This window comes from Lutra lutra, chromosome X (assembly GCF_902655055.1).
Source record: "Lutra lutra chromosome X, mLutLut1.2, whole genome shotgun sequence".
Lineage (NCBI taxonomy): Eukaryota > Metazoa > Chordata > Mammalia > Carnivora > Mustelidae > Lutra > Lutra lutra.
The window spans coordinates 68825745-68850200 of NC_062296.1; positions in this window are offsets into that span (position 1 = coordinate 68825745).

A 24456-nucleotide genomic window follows, 5' to 3' on the forward strand; every position below is an offset into this window, starting at 1 on the left:
GGGTTTTTTTTTTTGAGGCTTAAACTTTTAGATCACCTTCAGATATGAAGCTAAAATTTTTAACTCTGTATCATAACCTTCAGTATCTCAGTCTCCCAGGAGAAAATTGTAGTGCTCCTGGCTCAGTTTTGTAAAATATTCATGAAACTATGATGACATCATGAAGAATGATACTTTTATTCTCTAAAAGTGAATCTTGGTTTCTTTTCAAAGATAGCTAAATTTTCTAAAATGAAATGTCATCTCAGAAGTTCACTTTTTAAAAATTATCAGATAAAATATGAGTGGCTATCAAGAGTATTGGGCCCAGAAGTGATAGACCCCAAGGAGAGCACTCTAGCATCTGTACCGTAATGAAAAACTTATAACAAGCAGGAGCTTACTTTTTCTGTAGAATGTTCTTCCCATTCTTCTAGCCCAGTGCTTTTCAGAGTAGTGTCCTTTGTAATTATGTGTTCATTATAATATCAATACAAATTTTTGTATACCTATAATGGGTTAGCTTTCACAATAGATAATATAAATATAAAAATGAATGCCCTGATCCTGAGGAGTTCGCAGGCTAAGAGAAAAAGGCAACTATGTGAGCAGACAAATTATAGTACAACATGGTAAATGCTATGGAAAGGCTTCTGTGGCAACATTATGGCTACCTATCCAACAGTTCTTTCTGTCTGCCTGTCTGTACATAAACTCTGATTCTAATGAGTTATTGCATAGAGATACCTTCATATTGGGTAAGGACCAAATCTGTGCTCTAGGGATGGCATGTGACCCAGGTATGTCCAATAATAAATTGTGAAAAATCTACTTAGGACAGTTTTGGGGGAAAATTCCTTTATAAAATGTGAGATCTGGCTCTCTCTTTCTTCCTCTCCCACTCTCCCTCTTTCTGTCTCTTTCCTCCTCCCCTCCACACTCCGCCACATTTACTTCTGTTTCTGCAGCAGCTACATCCCTGCTTCTTGACTTTGAAGAATATCATGATCCTGGTGGTTTTGACAGTGATTTGGCAGTCACAACATAGGAAATCATCAGACAAGCACATCATGAGGATGTCAGAGCAGAAGCAGAAGAATAAGAGATGAGAAGTTGACACGGTTTAGCAGCTGAATCGAACACCTTCTTCCATACATTTTGTTATCTGTGGGGTAAAAGGAACCCTTATTTGTTTCAGCCAATGTTGCATTTTCTGTTACTTCAGACAAAAGAATCTTCAGTGCTGCAGCTTCATATGGGAGGAGACTTTTAAATTTGATTTTTCAATATGAATAGGGGATTTTCAGGCCCAGAAGTTGTAAAATTTTAGGCAGAGAGAATAACATGTTGATATTTGAAAAGTAAAAATCTATCTGGAAACCTGAGAGAATTTCTGTGTACTATGGTTGGATTGAACACCAAAGAGAGGGGTAGAAGCAAAATTGTGTGTGTCAAACTCAAGAGGTCAGACCGTCCTCTAGGCAATGCGGGGAATGTTACCATGGAGAGTTACATGATGGAATTGTTTTGTGTTGGTGACTGCCATGGCGGCTTTGTGGATAGACTTAAGGAGAAGCTTGATTTCAGAGAGAACAAGTTTCCTAAATATCCTGAAGGAGGATCACAATTGCTGGGCCTTAACACAACCTGCAGTGTGTGCTGTGGTGCACACCTCCTGTACCTTCCTTCAGAGCTGAGGTTCTCATTCCTGCGACTGCCAGGAGTGCTAGTAGCTAAAAACACACAACCAAACTCTTGCCCAGAAAATTACCCCAGTGAAAGGCAGGCCTCTCCCTCAAGGTTATACTGCCTCCTCAGCGACACCTCACACCCAATGGCTGGTCAATACAGTGATATGAAGATGAGGTTCTCTTCCCTCCATTTGAGCTATCCAGAATGGCCATGCCAACTTGAGAATGGGGCTTGGCATTAGCTTAGGAAGGCCTCTGTTGCAGGGGCATCAGAATTCAGATTTTCTTTTCTCTGCTTTCAATTCTGCTTCCCTCATTCCTTTACAGATGTCATTCTTGAACGTTTTGCATGCAGATATCCACCTCAGAATCTGTTTCTCAGGAAATCAAACCTAGACAGTTGGTACCATGAGTGGTCTGAGGAAAAAGATCCAAAACCAGGATTTGGTGCTGGATTATCAGCTGGACAGCTGGCACTAAGGACCACTTCACTACTGATGAGCAGAATATTGATAATCCCTCAGATGCTGGAGCAGTGTAATTGTTACCATTTCAACACTGGTGAAATGGAATGAGGTAGTGATAGAAGGAATTGCCCTGACAGATATAATATCTTAGGTTTTTGAGAGATTCTGAGGAAATGGGGATTATACAGTTATGGAACTGAATGGATGGTAACCAAGGCATTGGTGAAAATCACTGAAAAACTCAGAGTTATCATTTACCAATCTGAGAATTGAAGGGTCTCCTTAGAAATACATAAACATAATTTCATTCCTATATCTGGAGTGCAGAAGAAAACTGAGCATGAAAATAGGACTTAATCAAAAGCAGTAAAACTCAAGAAGGTTGAATTTTCAGCCTCAGCAAATCAGCTAACCAGGACACAGAGAGGGAAGGATGGGACCCTGAGGCCTGGGTGGTGGACAATCTAGGTTGATGTACTGGCAAATTGAGTCCTGAGATTTTTCTGAATTTTTTCAGGCCTGCAAAAGTGTTTCCTTCCTCCAAAAGCTATTTGCCTCTTGTTTTCTTGAAAATAATGCAGTAGTCTCTGCCTTGCTCCCATTATGAGTCCCTTTCAGGACCTAAACCATCCTTTCTCCGGGACTTCAAATGACTAGGTTCCATTCACTATGTAACTCAGCAAGGATGGTGCTGGACATGCTAAGGAAGGAAAGAGACTATTTTCCCAAAAGAAGCTGCAGGACCTAGAAAACATTTTCCGGAAAGAACTGGGAGAGTATCGACGGGTCTAGAGGAGCTATCTATACTACACAAGCCTGGGAAAGCTACCCACAGGGTTTATTCCATGAGAAAACCCAGAGGATACTGTATTTACTAAAGTGATGAGTCATGCTTGCATAAGGGGGAAAACCAGGGACCATGCATCCTCAACCATCCGTGATTGTCAGAAGCATCGTCTTATTGCTAACCAAACTTTGTAGCATTCCACTGTAAAATGGAAGTGGAATAGCCAGGACATGCATGGGCAGTGCATGAATGCACGGGTAAACCACCCAAGAAGGTGATCAACCCTCTACTCTTTGTTTTTCTCCCTTAGTGATTTATTTTCTGCTTTTCAAATTTCATAAGCAATTTTGTTGGTGGTGTTACAATGTTTTGTAGTATTGTCCCGTCCAAATCTTCTATCTACTTGCTGGTTGCTTTTGTCTAATTTGTGATATACTGAGGGAAGGATATTCACATCTACCACTATGGTGGCAAGTTTGTCCATTTCTCTTGGGCAGTTTTAACTGTAAGTGCTTTTACTCTGTGTAGTTAGTCAAAGTTAAGCCTAAAAAATATAGTTGAGGCCAAGAAAATGATTGCTTTAACATTTCAAAGTCTATTAGGCTGTCTTACTTGATTTTGTTATTTATTTATTTAAATAAAAACCATTCACCCATTTCTCCCACTCCCCACCCACCTGCCATTCTGTTCTTTAGCTATAAACTTGGTTTTCTTAGATTCCACATATAAGAGAGATCATATTGTATTTGTCTTTGATTTATTTCACCCAGAATAATGCATACTTCTGTGTGTGCTTCCGCACATGTGCTCTGTCTATAAATATGTGTGTGTGTGTGTACACATACACAATTTCTTTATCCATTCATCCATAAATGGACACTTAACTTGTTTCCATATCTTGGCTATTGTAAATAATGCTAGTGAACAAGGCGCGGGAGTGGGGGGATTGTTTTCAGATTCTTCAGAGAAATACCCAAAATAGAATTGCTGCATCATATGATAGTTTTATTTTTAATTTTTTTGAGGAAACTCCATACTGTTTTCTATAGTGGCTGCACCAATTTACATTCCCACCAACAGAATATGAGGGTTCCCTTTTCACTGCATCCTTGCCAATCCTTGTTATTTCTAGACTTTTTGATAATAGGTATTCTATCAGGTGATACCTCATTATGGTTTTGATTTGTATTTCCAGGACAATTAATGATGTAGAGCATCTTTTTGTGTACCTGTTGGCCATCTGTATGTCTTTTTTGGAAAAATGTCTTTTCAAATTTTCTCATTTTTTAATCAGATTTTTTTTTTTTTTTTGCTGTTGAGTTGTATCAGTTCTTTGTATATTGTAGATATTAGCTCCTCATGAGATACAGGATTTGCAAATACTTCTCCCATTTTGTAGATTCCTTTTCCATTTTATTGATGATTTCCCTTGCTGTGTAGAAGCTTTTTAGTTTAATATAGTCCCACTTGTTTATTTTTACTTGTGTTGCTTTTGCTCTTGGTGTCAGATTGAAAGAATCATTGCCATGACCTATGACAGGGATCTGATCATGTCTGTTTTCTTGTAGGTGTTTCTTTGTATTTTACAGCTCAGTCCTGATCAGAAATGGACAAGTGTAGTGGCATGAGCTGTAGAATTAATGAACGTCACATAGCAAACTTGGGGTCCGGTCACTTAGAATATTGATGGATTTACTATTGCCCAGAATTGGTCATTTGGCCTGTATGTTCAAACACAAGATTATATCAGATTATATATTATGAGTATATATACACCAGTCAGGGGTTAACTCCCACTAACTATGTGTATCACGCTGGAGCCAGGCGGGAGAAAGATGCCACATTCAAATGAGGTGATTTAAAATAATTTTTTAAGGACAGTTTATGGAAGTGTGAGCTAGGTTAAGAAGATACATCAAGGAATGGTGGAACATCCCTGGGCTAATTACAGCAGTATTTTGAGGAGCAAAATAGGATATTATAAAAATACTCAGAACATATTCCTTTAAATGGCTAATAAGATTCCAAAGATGATAATCACCTGAAATGTCCCAATGTGTCATACCTGTCAGCTTTCCTTTGGATTAGTCAGGTATTTATTCATTTTTCTGAGACTTTATTATTTTTTAGGGCAGTTTTAGATTCACAGCAAAATTTAATTCATTTGTACCATTGATTTTCTGTTTTCAATTTCATTGATTTCTTCTCTAAATCTTATTTCTTTTTTTCTGCTTAGTTTGGATATAATTTGCTCTTCTTTTTCTAGTGTCCTAAGATGGAAACTTAAAGTGATCTTAGATTTTTCTTCTTTCCCAATAAATGCATTCAATGCTATCAATTTCCCCCTAAGCACTGCTTTCACTGCATCCTACAAATTTTGACAAATTGTGTTTTCATTTCCATTTAGTTTGAAATATTTTAAAATTTCTCTTGAGACTTCTGTTTTGACCAATGTGTTATTTAGAAATGTGTTGTTTAATCTTGGTGTATTTGGGGATTTTCCAATTATCTTTCTGTTACTTCCAGTTTAAGTTTGTTGTGGTCCGAGAGCAGACAGTGTAAGCTTTCTATTTTTGAAAAAAAATGTTAAGGTGTGTTTATGGCCCAGAATATGGTCTTTCTTTGTGAATAATCCACATGAGCTTGAGAAGAATGTGAACTCTGCTGTTGTTGGATAAAGTAGTCTATAGATGTCCATTATATCCAGTTGATTGATGGTGTTTTTGAGTTCAGCTGTGTCCTTACTGATTTTCTGCCTGCTGCATCTGTACATTTGTGAGAAAGGTATTGAAGTCTCCAACTGTGATCGTGGACTCATTTATTTCTCTTTGCAATTCTATTTGTTGTTGGATGCCCTGTTGTTAGCGCATACACATTAAAGTCTCTCTGTCTTCTTGGAGAACTGACTCCTTTATCATTATGTAACACTCTTTATCCCTTGTAAGTTTCTTTGCTTTGAAGTCTACTCTATCTGAAATGAATATAGCTACTCCTGCTTACTTTTGAATATTGTTCACATGGTGTATTTTTCTCTATCCATTTACTTTTTTTTTTATAAATTTTTTTTTATTTTTTATAAACATATATTTTTATCCCCAGGGGTACAGGTCTGCGAATCGCCAGGTTTACACACTTCACAGCACTCACCATAGCACATACCCTCCCCAATATCCATAACCCCACCCCCCTCTCCCAACCCCCTCCCCCCATCAACCCTCAGTTTGTTTTGTGAGATTAAGAGTCACTTATGGTTTGTCTCCCTCCCAATCCCATCTTGTTTCATTTACTCTTCTCCTACCCCCTCAACCCCCCATGTTGCATCTCCTCTCCCTCGTATCAGGGAGATCATATGATAGTTGTCTTTTAATTTACATGTGACTTGATGTTTCAAGTAGGTTTCTCGTAGACAGCCTATAGTTGAGTCTTGTTTTCTTGGTCCACTCTGACATCTCTGTCTTTTAATTGCTGCATTTAGACCATTGACATTCAAAGTGATTATTGATATAGTTAGATTGATACCTACCTTTTTTGTTAATGTTTTCTATATGTTGCCCTTATTCTTTGTTCCTCTTTTGTCTTATACTCTTTTTCTGGCTTTTGAGACTGAGCATTTTTTTAAAAGATTTTATTTATTTATTTGAGAGAGAGATTGACCATGAGAAGTGGGAGGGTCAGAGGGAGAAGCAGACTCCCTGCCAAGCAGGGAGCCTGATATGGGACTTGATCCCGGGACTCCAGGATCGTGACCCGAGCCGAAGGCAGTCGCTTAACCAACTGAGCCACCCAGGCATCCCAAGACCAAGCATTTTATATGATTTAATTTTAAGCATATCCATTATATTTCTTTTTTTTTTAAACTGCTATTAGTGATTCAGGCATTCATTCAGATTGGTCAGAGTTGAGGACATGCCAATTGTTAAATATTTTGAATATCACTGTTGTGTGGATCTGACTGTCCAAAAGTGCCCAAATGATTCAATTTTTTATTGATTTTTTTTCCTAAATAGTGCTACTACTACTATCACTATAATGATTATCCAAATTTGTTGAAACTTTGGTATATTTCTTACTATAAGCTAATGAGATAAATATTTTTGTCCTTGTTTTGTATGAGTAGTCTGAGGCTCAGAGGAGATAATTTGCCTAAAATCACATGACTTCTTGGTAGCAAAGTAAAGAAACCAATTCAAGTTTATTTGACCTCCAAATATGTGTTAATTTTACTGAGCTATCCAGCTTTTCTAGTGAGTGGGTGAGAAAAAGCCAGAAACTGAGACAATAGCTTTCATAAATCCAGTTAATAAATAGTAAAATTAGGACTGTATCCTATATGTGAATGTAATGTAAATGGCATTTCCGTAAATAAGGAATCTAGTAGTTTTGACAGAATGCAAGTGATAAAGCAATGTAGTATAATCCATTTGGAAAGCAGTTTGACAACATATACCAAGTAGCTTAGTATTATTATACTTAATAACTATATTTCTAGGAATGTTTCTGTGTAAATTTAATTTAAATATTAGAAAATGTACCTAAGTATGAAGTTAATTGCAATTTGATTTGTGATAATATAAAAACCTAAAAAGTTAAAATGGGAAGTATTGGTAAATAAAATAATGGCACCTTGATTGTTTAAATACTAAGCCATTTAAGTAATGTTTCTAAAGAATGTTTAAAATATGGAAAAGACTTCTGATAAAATGTTAAGTGAAAATAAAATCAAGATACAAAACCGTGCATATATTGTAAAATCATATTTTTGTAAAACAAAAAATTCTACACAGATAGGAAGGAAATACATTCAATGTTAATAGTGTTCCTTTGTTTTTTTCTTTTACTTGTTTTAAACTCAAGTAGTTAACATACAGTGTATCATTAGTTTCAGATGTAGAGTTCAGTTATTCTTCAGTTGCATACAACACCCAGTGCTCATTACATCACATGCCCTGCTTAATGCCCAGCACCCAGTTACCCCATCCCCCCACTCACTCCCCTCCCCTCCCACAACCCTCAGTTTGTTTCCTGAGATTAAGAGTCTCTAATGGTTTGTTTCCCTCTCTCTTTTCCTATTTTATTTTCACTCCCTTCCCCTATGATCCTCTGTTTTGTTTCTTAAATTCCACATATGAGTGAAATGACATAATTGTCTTTCTCTGATTGACTTATTTCACCTAGCATAATACCCTCCAATTCCATCCATGTCTATATAAATGGTAAGATTTCATCCTTTTTGATGGCCAAATAGTATTCCTGTGTGTGTGTGTGTGTGTGTGTGTGTGTGTGTGTGTGTGTGTGTGTGAGAGAGAGCGAGAAAGAGAGAGCGAGCGAGAGTGAGATTTTTTTAAAGATTTCATTTATTTATTTGGGATAGAGCAACAGTGAGAGAGAGAACATGAGCACAGGGGGAGGTGCGGAAGGCAGAGAGAGAAGTGGGCTCCACCCCAGGTCCCTGGGATCATGACTTAAGACAAAGGCAGACGCTTAACTGATTGAGCCACCCAGGTGCCCCCCCCCCACATCTTTTTTAAAAAAGATTTTATTTATTTATTTATTTGTCAGCGCGAGTGAGTGCACAAGCAGGGCAAGCAGCAAGAAGAGGGAGAATCTGCCTCCCTGCTGAGCAACGAGCCCGATGGGATACTAGGACCTTGGGATTGTGACCTGAGCCAAAGATAGATGCTTAAACCCTGCTCAATGGGGAGTCTTCTTCTTTTCCTCTCCCCTCATGCTGTCACAGTCTCTGTCTCTCTCAAATAAATAAATAAAATCTTTAAAAAAAAAATAATGCTTCTTACAGATACATCTTATGGGGAGTATTTTTATATTCAGTTATAGAAGTTTTAAAAATATTTTAATTAATACTAACTTACCACTTAATCTAACGTGAACTTATGCTCAGATATGAAACTGAGGATTTATAACTGAATTCTACTAAACACAAAGTCTGTGTATTTATGATCTAAGGTTAGGTGTATGGGTTCTGGGGACAGATCTGCACATTAACTACTTAGAAAAGACAATTAAATTCTCATTGCCTCAGATAGCTTATTTATAAATAGAATTGTACCTGTCTTGTAGGGTTGTTGTAGGAATTCACTGAGCTAATGCATCTTCGACATTTACACTTAAAACAGTTGCTGGTAATGATAACAGCTCAGTGTTTGCTATTACTATTATTGGTCCCAGTTTTCAGATTTATTTTGTGTTCAAATATCTCTGAAATGATTCTCTGACAGTACCTCTGATTCTCCCACGGTTAGACTGTTTATCTCTTTTATTGCATTGGAGGTATAGGAGTAGGGATTGTCAATTGTTTCCTTTTCCCTGAGCTCCCAGTAGACAAGTTACAAGGCCTCGCTTGAACGGTGGTTCTCAACCTGAGAGCCACAAGCCATACTGATAAACACTGAATGAAATCAACTGACACAGTTGATGTTTCTGCAGCCCCAGCTTGGCTAGGATTTTCCCTGCTACTATATTACTTTTTTCTATCTCAAGAATTCTAGTTTTCTCTCTTCTGTGACATGAAGAGGGGGAACAAGATCTTCCCTTCTCACCTCCCACCAAAGACTGTCCCCAGGAGAAAACAAAGCTACCCATAGCTGGGCTCTATCCTGTCAGAAGAAACTGTTTTCCTCACCATTCATAAGAATGAAAAAGCCCTTCTCTTTCTCTTTCCAAGATAGTCATTTTTTTTTCCCTAAGCTTTTACCACTAGGAATCCAGGCTAGATGTCCTCGGAATCCAATAGGCTTGTAGGAGCCCTTCCGGCAATCTTAACTCTTCCTTGAACTTTTACGTCCTCTAGGTGTCAGCATCCTTTTCTTCATCACTTTGCCCCTTCTGCTCCTATAAAAGCCAACCCAGCCCAGATTACTTGTTTCCACCAGACCCCACGCCGTTCTTGTCATACCTTGTACTGATGAGAACGGTCCTCACAGGAAATGCAGTGAGAAAAATAAAGGTGGTTTTGCCAGAAACAATGTAGTGGTTAGAGAATATCCTTTAATACACGGTTGGAAGATTAGAGTGGCTGCTCAAGGTGATCCAGATCTGCTGTTAAAAAGATGAAAGCCTAAGTATATTCATTGGATCAGGCTCAACACAGTTGGCATGAGGGTAGAGGTCCTTCTCAGATCTTTCCTAGGCATGTGCACAGCCCTGCATATGCATGTGGTTCTCTAAGTCCCCACAATTTTTTAATAAGATTTTATTTATTTGAGAGGGAGTGAATGAGAAATGTGTGCAGGGGCAGAGGCAGAGGGAGAAGCAGAGTGCCCATTGAGCAGGGAGCCTGATGGGCAGCTCAGTCCCAGGACCCTGGGATCATGACCTGAGCCCAAGGCGGGCGCTTAACCCACAGAACCACCCAGGTGCCCCTAAGTCCCCACAATTATATCAGAACTTTTCAAAGGCCTTGATGACCATTTCATTCTCCAGATCTTCAAGTTTTTGGTCAGTCTCTTGTTTGCTCCAACTGGTATCACCCTTATAGGCAGCAGCAGTATTAACCAATTGCCATGGACTCTTTTTTTTCTCTTTTTCTTTTAAGCTCATGCTTTATATAGGGCTTTTTCCACCCAGTGTGTTCTGAGGCGGATCAAGCTGGCAGAAGCCTTGTGTATGGGCCTTTCCCAGGATGCTGCTAGAGAGAGAAAATAGTGGCAATTCTTTGGAGAAGGGGCTTTCTGCAGAGCTACAGACCATTTCTGCTTCTTTTTTTTTTTCCTTTTCGTTTTTTTTTTCCATTTTTTAATTTATTTTCAGCATAACAGTATTCATTGTTTTTGTACCACACCCAGTACTCCATGCAATCCGTGCCCTCTCTAATACCCACCACCTGGTTCCCCCAACCTCCCACCCCCCGACCCTTCAAAACCCTCAGATTGTTTTTCAGAGTCCATAGTCTCTCATTGTTCACCTCCCCTTCCAATTTCCCTCAATTCCCTTCTCTTAACTTCCCATGTCCTCCATGCTATTTGTGATGCTCCACATAAGTAAAACCATATGATAATTGACTCTCTCTGCTTGACTTATTTCACTCAGCATTTCTGCTTCTTTAAGTGTCTGCTCAGCTGCTGGTTTTCGTAGCGATCAAAGTTGTTGAAGGTGTTCCTTGTCATTGTTACTATGGAGGGGCAGAGAGGGAGATGAGAACAGGGAAAGTTCCATCTCCACAAAACACACTGTCCTTTCCCAACTTCAACAATTTCTCTTGAATAAATGCTCCCCTGGTTACTGTAGGACTGTGTTTCATTTTCAAGGCTCTGAGAAGGTTGTTTTTGACAGTTTTGGCCAGGGTCCTTTGGTTTCTATGGCTTTTTGGTCATCCTTGCTGTACATTCCAGAATTCCCACCCCTCCTTTTGCTTTTTGATCTCCTGTTGATGCCACACTTTGGTCAAATGTGCAAGCAAACAACAAATAGCAAGGGTTCCAGGTAATGCAGTCTATCAAATCCATCTTCTGGAACAAAGAAACAAGTGGAGAAATGGAGTGAGGAGCAATTCGAGAATATCTGCTACACCATTTTTATAGAAACTGATGTGTAAACCTGAATACCAATTTACTTGGCAATGAGAAATAATTTTCACATGCACTAGAACACATGAAATTGAAATGACTAGAGCATCCACTCTCTGTACAAAGAAAGCAAAATTATAATCAGCAGTCTGCTTGCTTGGCATGAAATCAGAAAATACAAGTAAATAATAATGTCAGGTTTAGTTTGTCTACAACTTCATGCCTGAAGTAAGAATATATTTGGCATAAGAGCCATCTTCTCCCTGTAAAATACTTGGATAGGTACTGCTCAGTGGCTTTTAAAAACAATCATCCTTCTTTTCATATTCTTTATTAGCTGGGTAAACTTCCATTCCCATCAATAGTTGAAGAAAGCTATCAGGACCCAAAGAATCCTTATTAGGATTTTCACATAGCACAACTAGGTGAGGTTGTCTAGGAAACTTAAATAAAAATTTCACAGAAGTTTCTCTTATCTATATTGTCGTTTTCTTTGGATCTGTCACTTTAAAATCCCACATACCATTAACAGATGAAAATAAATTGCCTAATTATAAAAGTTAAGTTATAAAGTAGTTGGTTTTTTTTTTTTAATAAGTCAGCTTGGGCTAAATTTTGCTCTGATAACTCGCAGCAAAAAAGTGCCAGTGGCATACCACAATAATGATTGATTTTTCATTCAGTTTACATACCTATTGTGGGCCAGATGTGACTTTATTTCACGGTCCAGGCTATCTATAGCCCTAAGATATTCCTAGTCTCATGGCAGAGAAAAAGAAATGAAGAGCAAGGTACATTGTGACTATGAACATTTCTCCTCAAGAGTGACCCAGCTGACTTCTCCTTACAAATCATATGGCCAAGCTCAAATCCATGGCAGCGAGAGGTGCATTTTTCTGCCAAGCACAAGATAAGGTGCAGGGAAACATGGGGACTGTACTTGACCATAATGCAATATACCATACTCTCCTACTCACCTATCTTGGAAGCCAAAGTTAGCAGTCTTTCCAAAGCTTCTATGATTCTTACTGCATCCTTTTTGTTAGGATTTGACAGCATGACTGCATGATAAAGTGTATTAATTGAATGTCCCATGTAAGTTTCAAGGCAGCGAAGGTCCTTATGGATTGAGTAGAAGAGAGAGTTGATGTGGATCTGAAGTGAATTGATGAAGTGCTACTCTCCATGCCAAAAATAGCTCTCCATGCTATTTTTTCTGTCCTTTTGCTTTTAACAAAGAGGGAAGAAAGGGTTCCTAGATTATGAGCTGCACAGCAAGCCAGTGATTTGCTCGAGTAAGAAGCCATCGCTTTCACAGTATTTAGACTTACCCATAATTCATCATTCTTTACAAAAATATTTATCTTCAGCTTGGTCAAAACTGGGCATGATAATAAGGATGGAATAGAAATAACCACCTGGGCATAGTGAATTCGCTCTGGCTAACTTAAGTGAAAGTGATTTAATTAAAGAATATTGGGTAGCATACAGAGTTATGCGAGGCCTAGAGAAATTCTAGAGGCTAGATTTCCAAACCTGGAAAGGTGACTGTCATAATTGGAAAAGTGTTGCAGTAGCTATGAGAGCAACTGTCCCCCAGCAGTAATGACTGGAACCCTGCCTCGACTTCCACTTTCCAGCACCGGGGCCATTTCTGTGACAGCATGTCATTCCTTGTCCGAAAGCTTGGTGTTTCTTTTGCCGAAAAAGCCAGACAGAATGGAAGCTCCATACTGGTCTCATTTCCTCACACTGCTCCATTTTGAACCAGATTGGCCCATAGCATTCCTGGTCACATGCCTGTCCCCAGCTGAAAGGGATGTTTGGAATATGATAGTCTGCTTTTTATGTTGTGAGATACATGAACTTCACAATGCAGGAAGTTGCCCATATGTAGTAAAAGTATGATTAAAATACTAAGCAAGCATGACTATGACATACACTTCTACCCATGAAGACAAAACTCAATAAATACTGCAAGAAGAACTAAAAGCTAATCCTGCAAGAGGAAAGCTCCCCTAAAACAAAATGATTTGGACAACAAACTCTGGAAAGTTTTAGCAGAAGGAGACAAAACTTTGAAAGTTTTGCTCACCGGATAAATTTAAAATAACATCAAATTGGTTGTGTGTTTGCGAAAGGAATTGCTTGACCTTAAATCTGTCGAATAAAAAACAAATCCAGTCTTGGCAAGGAAATACTTTGTTCAAAAGGATTATTGCAAAGATTGTTGTACTAGAGAATGTTCTGACCATAAAATGCACAATAATGTCAAGAATTAGGCAAAAGGAGCTTTTCTTTTATAGAGAGGAGTAGACAAATTGGGTATGGGGAAGAGGGATGAAAAGATGCAGTCAGAGATCAGAGCATGTCTTACGCTGAGTCTAGCCTGTTCTCAGGAGGGACTGTTAATGAGGGGCTGTGTGCTGGCTCGGGAGGTGGAGGGGAGGGAGGTGATCAAAGCTTAGGGACTTGGGGGAAGGAGAGAATCTTAACCAACATTCGGTTAACAAGCATTTTGTTCTGACTGATGGGTGATGGAGTTGGACAAGCAGTTCTGCTAATCATTTATAAGTATTAGAAATTTGGAGGGTGTTTATCTGGCCTTGTCCCAGGTAAATAAGGGAGGCATTTGTGAATCTTACTTAAGCCCTACGGAGAAGGATGATCCTGGTCCAGAACACAAAATGGTGGGGAGGAGTCCTTTAATTGCCACCGTTTTTCAGGAGCATGCAGCTCAGCTCTAATTCCACACTGTCATATCCCTTGCCCTAGGCAGCAGAGTGTGCAAACTGTTCCACCTCTGTCCTCTGTGCCTAAGATTTACTCCCTCCTGAGAAGTTGAGCCAGACAGGATGTGGATTTGGGTGCACCAGGCACAGAGGACAGGAGTGAGATGTTATGGTGAAAACAGGGTCATTTAGTAAGATCTGTTACAGTATGGTGAGAACCCACCCCTCCCCGCATCTCCTTTCCGTCTGTAATCTGAGACACTAAAATGGTTTCTAACAGGCCCAACAGCAGAGGCTTAGAGATCTTGCTGTTCATAGAGCCCTTACTAAAAGTATTAGAATCATTACCTACCAATTTTTGAAGACCAGTATTTTAAGCCCCATTCATGCACAAAGTATATGCAATCAGCATATTTAGATCTCACTTTTTAAAAAGTTTATTTATTTTAGAGAAAGCATGTGTGGACAGAGGGAGGGGCAGAGGGAAGGGAGAGAGAATCTTAAGCAGACTCCCTACTGAACACGGAGCCTGATGCAGGGCTCAATCTCATAGCCCTGAGATCTTGACCTGAGCCAAAATCAAGAGCCAGATGCTTACCTGAGCCATCTCAGTGCCCCTGTATCTCACTTGTAAATATAAATGGACAAACAAGGATTTGAATACTCGGAAAAGCCTCTGGCAAGAAAATAGGGGTGTGGGAGCAGGGCAGGAAGAAGGCAAAGAGAGACAAAACTTGTTAAAAACAATTTCAGGTAAAGAAAATGATAGTAATAATAATACATTTTAGAAAAATACAGAAAGTTTTAAATCCATTAGAGATATGATGAATGCCATTACACTTTTTAAAAAGACAACTTTACTAAGAATAATATCTTGGAAATGGAATCAAAATGTCAATAAAATGGTTAGAGATAATGTCAAGGCAGTATTTCACAAAACAGAAGAGATAAAGAGTTACAAAATAAAATGAAGGAAATTAAGAAAATTAGATATCTGAGTTGACTAAGTTTCAGAAAGAGAAAAAAAAAGGTGGCAAGAAGTTATTAAGCAAAACAAAATTCTCCAAGAAAACTTTCCAGAAGTGAAGGACATGAATTCCTTGAATTAAAAGGGCCCACTCAGTGACAACAGAATTCAAAGCAAGCAAACACCTGGCTCCTGGATGGCTCAGTTGGTTAAGCATTTGACTTTGAATCAGGTCATGATCTCAGCATCCTGGGGTCAAGCCCAAGTGGGGCTCTGTACTCAGCAGGCAGTTTGCTTCTCTCCCCCAGATCCTCCCACTGCTCCCGCTCTGTCTCTTTCAAATGAATAGATGAAATCTTTAAAAAAAAAAAAAAGGCAAACAAACACATAATTATAAAATGCCAATTCAATGATAAAGAGAAAATCGGAAAATCTAACAGGGAGGTAGGATTCCATGGATCAAAATGGCATTTGACAAATTATTTCCAACCTGAAATTGTGTACCCAACCGAATTCTCAAAAGTGAGGATAGACTAAAGGCATTTTAGAATATGAATGGTCACTCTTTAATGGATAAGGAAAGCTCCTGGAAGACTTGTTCCTTCCAAAGTTAGAAAAGTTAGAATGAAAAAAATATATATATATGCAGGAGGAGGGCAAAGGGGGAGAGAGAAACTCAAGCAGTCTCCCTGCTGAGTCCTGGGGCTTGATCTCAGGACTCTGAGATCATGAGCTGAGCTGAAATCAAGAGACAGTTATCATATGGTTTCACTTATTTGTGGAGTATAACAAGGGGAGATGGAGAGGCGACGGGAGTTGAGGGAAATTGGAAGGGGAGGTGAACCATGAGAGACTATGGACTCTGAAAAACAATCTGAGGGTTTTGAAGGGGCGGGGGGTGGGAGGTTGGGGGATCAAGGTGGTGGGTATTGTAGAGGGCACAGATTGCATGGAGCACTGGGTGTGGTGCAAAAATAATGAATACTGTTACACTGAAAAAATTAAAAATAAAAAAGACAGTTGCCTAACTGAACCAACTAAGCCCCCCAGTTTCCCCAGCTGATGCTGAGGAAGAGTTCCAAAAAAACAACTGTAAGCAAGCTGAGAAGATAATAGTGCAGTTTGGGGAGGGGGGTGGACTATTGAAGGAGAGACAAATCTAAGAAAATTGTGCACCTGCTGGAATACCAAATGCATTTGAATGCTTGATTGGAGGTTAAGAATTCTCTTAAAAAGATTGGAGAAGAGTTAAGGAGGAGACGTTTAAGTAAACATTTGATTGTGTTACATAATGAGACAGATCTTATAATCCAGATCTACACTAAATGCTTTGGAATTTATCGGTGGGGGGACCGTTCTGCTTGTGGAACTCTTTGCAAAGAGGATACGACCATTCATTCGGTCACTTATTCGACAATTGCTAGTTGGAGTCTAATAGGTAACAGGTGTGACCATAGGTGCTGGGGATACAGCTGAGAAGAACACCAACAAAAATACATTATTCCGGGGCACCTGGGTGGCTCAGTGGGTTAAGCTGCTGCCTTTGCCTCAGGTCATGATCCCAGGTCCTGGGTTCGAGCCCCGCATCGGGCTTTCTGCTCAGCAGGGAGCCTGCTTCCTCCTCTCTCTCTGCCTGCCTCTCTGCTTACTTGTGATTTCTCTCTGTCAAATAAATAAAATCTTTAAAAAAAATACATTATTCCTTATGGAGCATCAGTCTGGTGTGGGAGAAGGAAGAAAATTGACAAAATGAATAAACAGAGTCATATGGATGATGATAAATGCTAAGAAGAAAAATAAAACATCATTTAGGATCAGAAAGTGGCAAAACAGTAAAGCAGGGCAGAGAGAAAAGGGACTCAGGGAACCTGTGAGGATGAAAAGGAAATTCATTGTTTGACAAGAGTCTGCCAGTGGCAGAATGATCAGTTATGCTGTTCCGGGGTGATTCCAGCCACTTGTTCTGAGATCCGAGAAAGCCTACTCAGTCCTATAATTGATTGATGGCAGTCTTTTCATCATCCTAGATGATCAATAAGCATTAACTGCAGACGTTTAGTTGACTATTTCTTAGGAACAGGCCTTTTAGGTAGGTCTCAAAGACCATGGAATCAGCTTGGGTGTATTTGATTGAAGCATTATCTTGAATTGGTCGTAGTTTGGTATAAAGATTTTTCGAACAGTCCTTGTAGTCAACAGATAAGAATTTTAAATCCTAGCTCTGCCGTTTACAATCTCGGTGACTTTGGACAAGGGCCATGGACTGGGTTTCCTAGGTTGCAGAATCTGATTTGGAGCTTGGCAAGCAGGGTACCCTGGGATCAACACCTTGAGAAGGGAGGGAAAAGTCAAGTTTTGGTGCAATCTTAGTGGAGACCCCAGCCATTCCCATGGGACCTTAGGCACTGGGGGAAAAAACCCTTCAGAAGTATCCAGGGTAAGCCCAAGATAGGTATTTGTGCATGTAATTTCTTTCATTTATTTCAAAGGACATTTATCAAGCACAAAAATTCCACTTGATTGATAGAATACAGATTATGTTAACGTACAGATCAGACTTTACTGGTATGGATAGAATTATTCTGAAGCATTCTGAACACAAAGATAGTACAAATAAGAAAATAACCTTCTATAGAAAGGGAGATTTTCTACCTGGGAATTTTATATCAAGATGAGAAACTTAGCCACAGTCTAGCATTTAAAGGCTACCCTGAGTGCCTTTAGATATTTGAAACTATTTTTAGGTTTCATTGTCTCCCTGACAATGATCTGCTATTTTGAGGTCATAGGAAAATTGGAAACCATCCTATAGAGTGGTTGCATTTTAACTTGCAGCTTATAGAAAACCCATTTATAGATTAAGGCTTTCTAGTCAACATTTAGTTTTAAAGTCCAGCTTTGTTTTTAGAAGAGGACAAGCTAGAACTACATTTATTATTCAGTCCAACAAATTATAAAAAAAAAAATAAGGTTTTCTTCATTTTTTTCTTCCATGACCCTTAAGATGACATAAGACTCATATTTAAAAGAAATGAACTCAAATCTGTAGTTACTGTTTTTATAGATATACAGAAGTGAAAATTTCTCACTCTATACATTAAGAATTGACAAAATTAATGTACTATGTACTAACAAATATTAAGTGATAAACTCCTACATATTCTGCACTGTTTTGAGCACTATGATGAAATTCACCTTAAATAGAGTTTCTGCCCTTATATTGCTCATTACCTATTCAAGACCCAAAGAATCTGAAGAGTATAGTAAAAAGGTGTAACATAATTATCAAGGGTTTTATGTTGCAAATGAAACCTGACTTTTTTTTTTTTTTTAAGTGAAAAGTAAATGTATGGCAAAGAGATCTGTCAGCTCACAGAACTGACAGGATGTCTGGAGAACCAGGCTCATAAAATGCAAACACAGGGATGCTTGTGTAAGAACACAATGATACTAGCTTTTTTTTTTTCTGCAGTTGAACTCAGCCCTTTGTGCCAGATGCTTCCATAGCTGTGCATCTAATTGTTCATTTTTTCACCTCTGTGACACTTTCTCAAAATTCACATTCCCTAACCACAAAGTTAAGTTATGTTGGGTTATTTGCTGGTGGCAGAGAAAGGGAGAGTCTCATGTTTTGGTGTTTTCAGTGGGAGTTTGGGACTTGTCTTTCACGAAGATTCCCATTAATGAGGATTCTTCCAAATTAAGGAAGAGAGTTGGGTGCTGGGAAGTGAAAAAAAAAATGACACTTTTGCTACCATGTGAACATTTTGAAGTTTGTTGAAGTCCAGTGGACAAGGACAGATAAAGATGGAGGAACCAGAGAAGGGCTTTGTGGAGAAGGAATGAGCTAAGATGCATCAGCCCAGTGTGACACCAGCATCAAGGAACAGGGGCAAGGCTGAGGAGACTTGCAGATATCAGAAACTGCAGGCTGCTGCAATTCAGTGAGAAAAAGTGATCCTTTACAATTCCCGAGATGCTTTAGTCCTCCTACTTCCACCACTCTTCTGAGAATGTGTCCCCATGTCATGGTGGAACCTCTGCAGCATCGTCACAAGAACCATTGTGTTTGCCAACTTGATGGGACCATGGAGATCACCAGGGCTGGTAGAGGTTTCTTATTTTACAAAGGACAGATCTGAGGCCCCAAGCGGGAGTTCGTCACCTAAAACTGGTCAGTCAGCAGTTGGGTCAGAATCAGAACCTGACAACCTGGTTCCCAGGCAGAGCTCAGTCTACTAAATACATTCAGTCTGTCACATGTTGCTACACCAAAGACTGTTGTGTTGCTTCATTTAGGCCCTCGCTTGACTGTTGGTTGCCTCCGCCTCCTAAACTCTCCCCCCTTGGGTCATTCCAGCTCTCTGCTGATGGCCGATTAATCTTCCAAAGTGGAAGGACTGCAGTGGTTTCTCTGATGAGTGAAGATCAGACCCCCGAGCCTAATTTCTGAGGCCATGGCTGCCCCTTGGGCCTGGTCACCTGCAGTTCCCCAACTTTCTCTCTGAGTCAAGTCCTCATCGGGCTCCTTCCATTATTTATAGTTATATATGCTCTGGCCTCTCCTTGTATTTCCCTCATCCCTTTCTTTCCTGTGTACTCCTTTATGTTTCATATCAGCTCAACTATAATTTTCCCAAAGAAGATGTTGCTGGAATCTCAGAAAAGCATTGCTATGTCCTTTGCTGTGGTCCCATAGCATCCTCATATGCACAACCATTGCATTCCCAACTGAGTGGATTTATTGAAGTGTTTGTCTTCCTCTCTATATTGAAAATGTCCAGGATACATATTGTATCCTCATGCTTAGGTCAAATTTTGAAAAATACCAGATATTCAGTGAGCAATTCTGTATAAGAAACTTTATCCACCCACCTTGTATAACTTCTAAGAGCTTATTCTATGGACCCAGGAACATGGACTTAGGGAACATTTTCTGTTTTTTGACCTAAATCTCTCCACTGATTAAAAACCACTTATACTTTGGAGTTGTCACCCAATTGTATCATCTTTAGCCTTTTACAAATCAAAGAGTAAATGTTCCTACAAATACAGCTTTGTCATCATTTTCATTTTGAGAATGGACCCAGTTGTGTACATTTTTATGAAAAGATGGTTTTCCAAACTGAACTGAGAACAGTAATCTATTAAGACTTGGAATCATATCATGAGTAGTATATTTAAAAAAAATATATTCTAGCTGGGTGTGGGAGAGGTGCAGTGCAGAGGAAGAGGGGAAGAGAGAATCTCTAGCAGACGCCTGCTGAGCAGGGAGCCTGATGTGGGACTCAGTCCCATGACCCAGAGATGATGAACTGAGACAAAATCAAGAATTAGACACTGAACTGACTGAGCCACTCAGGGACCCTGAGAACTATGTCTAAACTAAAACTTGCACTCCTTAAAACTAATTAGTGTAAGAATTTGGGAGGTTTAATATAAATCTATAAACTTGGGGCACCCTTTAAATTCTAACCTATTGGTGTTCTTTTTTTTAAATTTTTTTTAAAATTAAATTTAATTTTTTTTCAGTGTTCCAAAATTCATTGCTTATGTACCACACCCAGTACTCCATGCAATACGTGCCCTCCTTAAGACCCACCACCAGGCTCACTCCATCCCCAGGCCTCCTCCAAAACCCTCAGTTTGTGTCTCAGAGTCCACAGTCTCTCATGGTTTGTCTCCCCCTCCGATTTCCCCCATCTCACTTCTCTTCTCCATCTCCCAATGTCCTCCGTGTTATTCCTTATGCTCCACATGTAAGTGAAACCATATGATAATTGACTCTCTCAATGTGTTTTTTGTGCTAAACCAAGTTTTATATAGTAAGCGTTCAAGAGAGCTGTCAATAAGAATTATACTATTTTATCTTCCTTCTTCCTTTCTTCCTAACACTAACTTGAGGAAATACATAAGAGGTAAAAAAGGGAGAGGAAGAGCAAAGAACAGTGGGACATCACTCTGGCAGAGTGAGCACCTGGGATAATTCAGTGTCTCAGAGTTATGCAGATTTCAGCAGGATATGGATTGGAAGACAAAGATTTTGCAGGAGAAATACACAGATTCTTGAAAAGTAGAACTGAACTCTTATTTTCTATCCTAGTAATAAGTGGCATATGTTGCCCCATCAGAATCTGGAAATCTAAAATGACTAAGACCAGTTACAACACTAAATACCACAATGGCATGAAAACCACATTGACAGGTTTATGAGAGCTTTTAAAGGACAGCTGTGCCTCCCTGCCGCCTTTCCATGGAATGCAAATCAATAGAAAATGACATTTCAGCATTGCACTCTAGCGAATATTAAATATCAAATGCTTCTCAATGCTGGCAGTAAGTGGGCCACATTGATTTTTTTCCCCTGGCTCCACTGGCATCCTGCTAATGAAGCCTGCCTCTGTGGGCTTTTACTGTATATGCTAATAGGCACCGTGGGAAGAATGCATCATATCAGAACCCCTAGCCCTGTGAGATCAGTTTGTGGATAAAGAACATTTGCTCTTAGAACCACAGCCCATATTAAAACATCTGACTTAGGGAAGTATCAAGCCTGCCACAAATTTATATCTTATCAGTGAGTTTGCATCTTTGGAGGGCTACATTATGTCAGATCTCTGTCCGTTATAGAGACCTAAATTACTTCAGTAAGAGAAGCTGAGGGGATAGGGCTCAACAACGTTGGAATTTATTGTGCGGAGTCCTAGTTCTCCAGACTTGGCTGTCATTGGAATCATCTGGGGAGTTTATTAAACCCATGGCTGACTGGACCCAACCCTCAGTGATTCCCACTTAATGGTGTGGGCTATGGTCTTAGCATCCAGATTTTTAAGTGCTTTCTGAGTGATTCTAACGGGCAGTCAAGGTTGAACACTACTGATGCCAAGAGTGCATGCTGTAGTTCAGATTTCGAGAAGGCGTTCTTCCCACTGAGTTGTCACTGACAATGATTATATTTGTTTTTGCCCTGGTTCGCTCATACTCACAGTCATGTGCTTGATAGGCTTACCCAGCTTCTAGCAGTGATTGTGTGGGGGGTGGGGTGGGGGGAGTAGGAACGGCGCACGCTACCGGAATTGGGCAAAGAGCTGGTCATTTACAGTATTTGGTTTTGTTCATACTTAACTCGCTGATCTTTTTCTGGATACCTAAAATGGGCATAGTATTTTTCAGAAAATGTTGGCAACAGATGGTCATCTCTTTATACTCTTTATTGTTATATATTGTCAGCTTGAACAGTGAGCACACTCATTATTTAAAATAAATGTTTTGGGATAGCATGAAGTGTTGGTCTACGTCCTGCAGTTCAGAATGTGGGTGCTTAGCAGACCACAGAGGAAGATGGCTTTGAAGGGTAAAAAAGGCGCTTTCTGCCTATTTCCAGTACTGTCTGGCCTGCTTTTCCCAGAATCAAATGAAGCCCTAAGAAAGTCACAACTGAATCAGATGATTCTTCCAACACCAAATGGGTTGGGGTGTGGTGCAGGTGGGGAAGGAATGCAGCAGTCTAAGAACATTCCTTGTACTGTACAGACACCACACTGCCTGGGCCATTGTGAGCCATGCACGGAGGATGGGAGTAGATGGATAGGGTCCTCTACCGACATTCCTTAGGCCTTCTTGAGCTTGTACCAGATCCTTCTCCATGTTCCCAATGTGCTCATTCTGTCTTCTTTCCCGTCTTCTCTCATTTACCTGTTGGCTTTCTGTACTTTTACTTGCCCCCATTTTCCATCCTATCCTCTTTGCTTAAGGAAATCAACTTGGCCCCTTAAGACATGAAATGTAGTACTTTGGTTTTATTCAATGTAGACAGCGTCTCATCTGCCCAGTTACTCCACATTCTGCCTAAAAGGGTAATGGTGAGAGGTTTTTTTGGTCCCAAGAATGGGGTTTGGAACAGTGAAAGGCTTCCAGTCTGTTTCATTTTCCTTAAAATGTATCTGAAATTATTCATGTCTCAACTTGTAGGATACAATTTCCTTTCCAATATTCCCAACTGGGCCACAAAAGAAATTCATCTTCCTTATGTACTTTGACTTTGACCTAATTTCTAACTAAATATTATCTTCTTATATTAAGATAGTTTCTCCCTTTTCCTTGACCTGGTAATGTTATAAACTTTCTTGGATTAACTATTAATAAAGGGCAACATGCCCAGGTTGCTTTATTCTGATCCCTAAATCCAGTGTGTCTGAGAAAGGAAGAGAAACCTCAATTCACCCCACTACACTACATTATCAACATAGGCCAGTATTTCTTAGCACTGATGTTTACTTAAAGGTGGAGAGTTCAGGCAGAAAAAGAGAGTTCAGGCAGAGAACAATGAAGTACAGCTGTCTACTACCCAAAGCAAATATTATCTCCCCAGTGAATTTAAGTGCATAAGGTCAAAGGCTCACCTGCTTTTTTAACAAGAACAGTAGGTTTCACAACTACTTCCCCACCTATGCACTTTGTAGCTAATAATGATGACTAGTTTCTTGGTACACTTTTATAGGAAATAAAAAGCCCACAATTACTCTGTCAGCACACATAGTAATGCAGTTATCCCTTAGCATAGAGTCTTGTGTCAAATAGCCATTCAGGCAATACTCGTTGTATGTATGAAAATCAGAATATTTTACTGGAGTAGTTGTGACTTCAGTTTTTTTTTTTCACCATCCTGAGAGTCCTACATCCAACAAGTGGAGTCTACTACTGAGTATGCTGACAAGTTGAAGACATTCATGACCCAACTTCATTTAGTTAAACCACAGAATGAATTGCTTGGAATCTCACATGTGTGTAGAATGTGAAACGTGGAGAAAATACTATATGAGTCCAAACCGTTCAAAGTGAAAGACATGAATAATCTTGCCAAAAATGGAAAAATTATGGGGAAAACCCACTCACTTAAAAGAAGGCAGTTGTCATTTTCTTAGCTCTATTACACACAATATATACTAAAGCCTTCTGTATGGAAAAGAAATGGATATAAGACTGTTAGTGATCTTCTCAGGTTAGTAGATAATGGGAAAAAAAAGAGTAGAGCATGTACAAGGTCATCCATATCTGACAAAAAACCCTAAATTTACAATTAAATCTTAAGGGAAAGATAGGTTTGACTGAGCTTCCCTTTCTCAAAATGACTCAGGGAGCAGGTAGTTCTGTATCAAACATCTATTGCTACAACCCCTGCTTTATATGTTATTTGCAACACATAGCCAGATACAACCTTTTTTTTTTTTTAAGTGTTTAAAATTTACCTCTGTCGAGACCAAGAAAATTGCTCAAAGGAAACCAGTCTGATTTGTGATTGCTGCAACTCA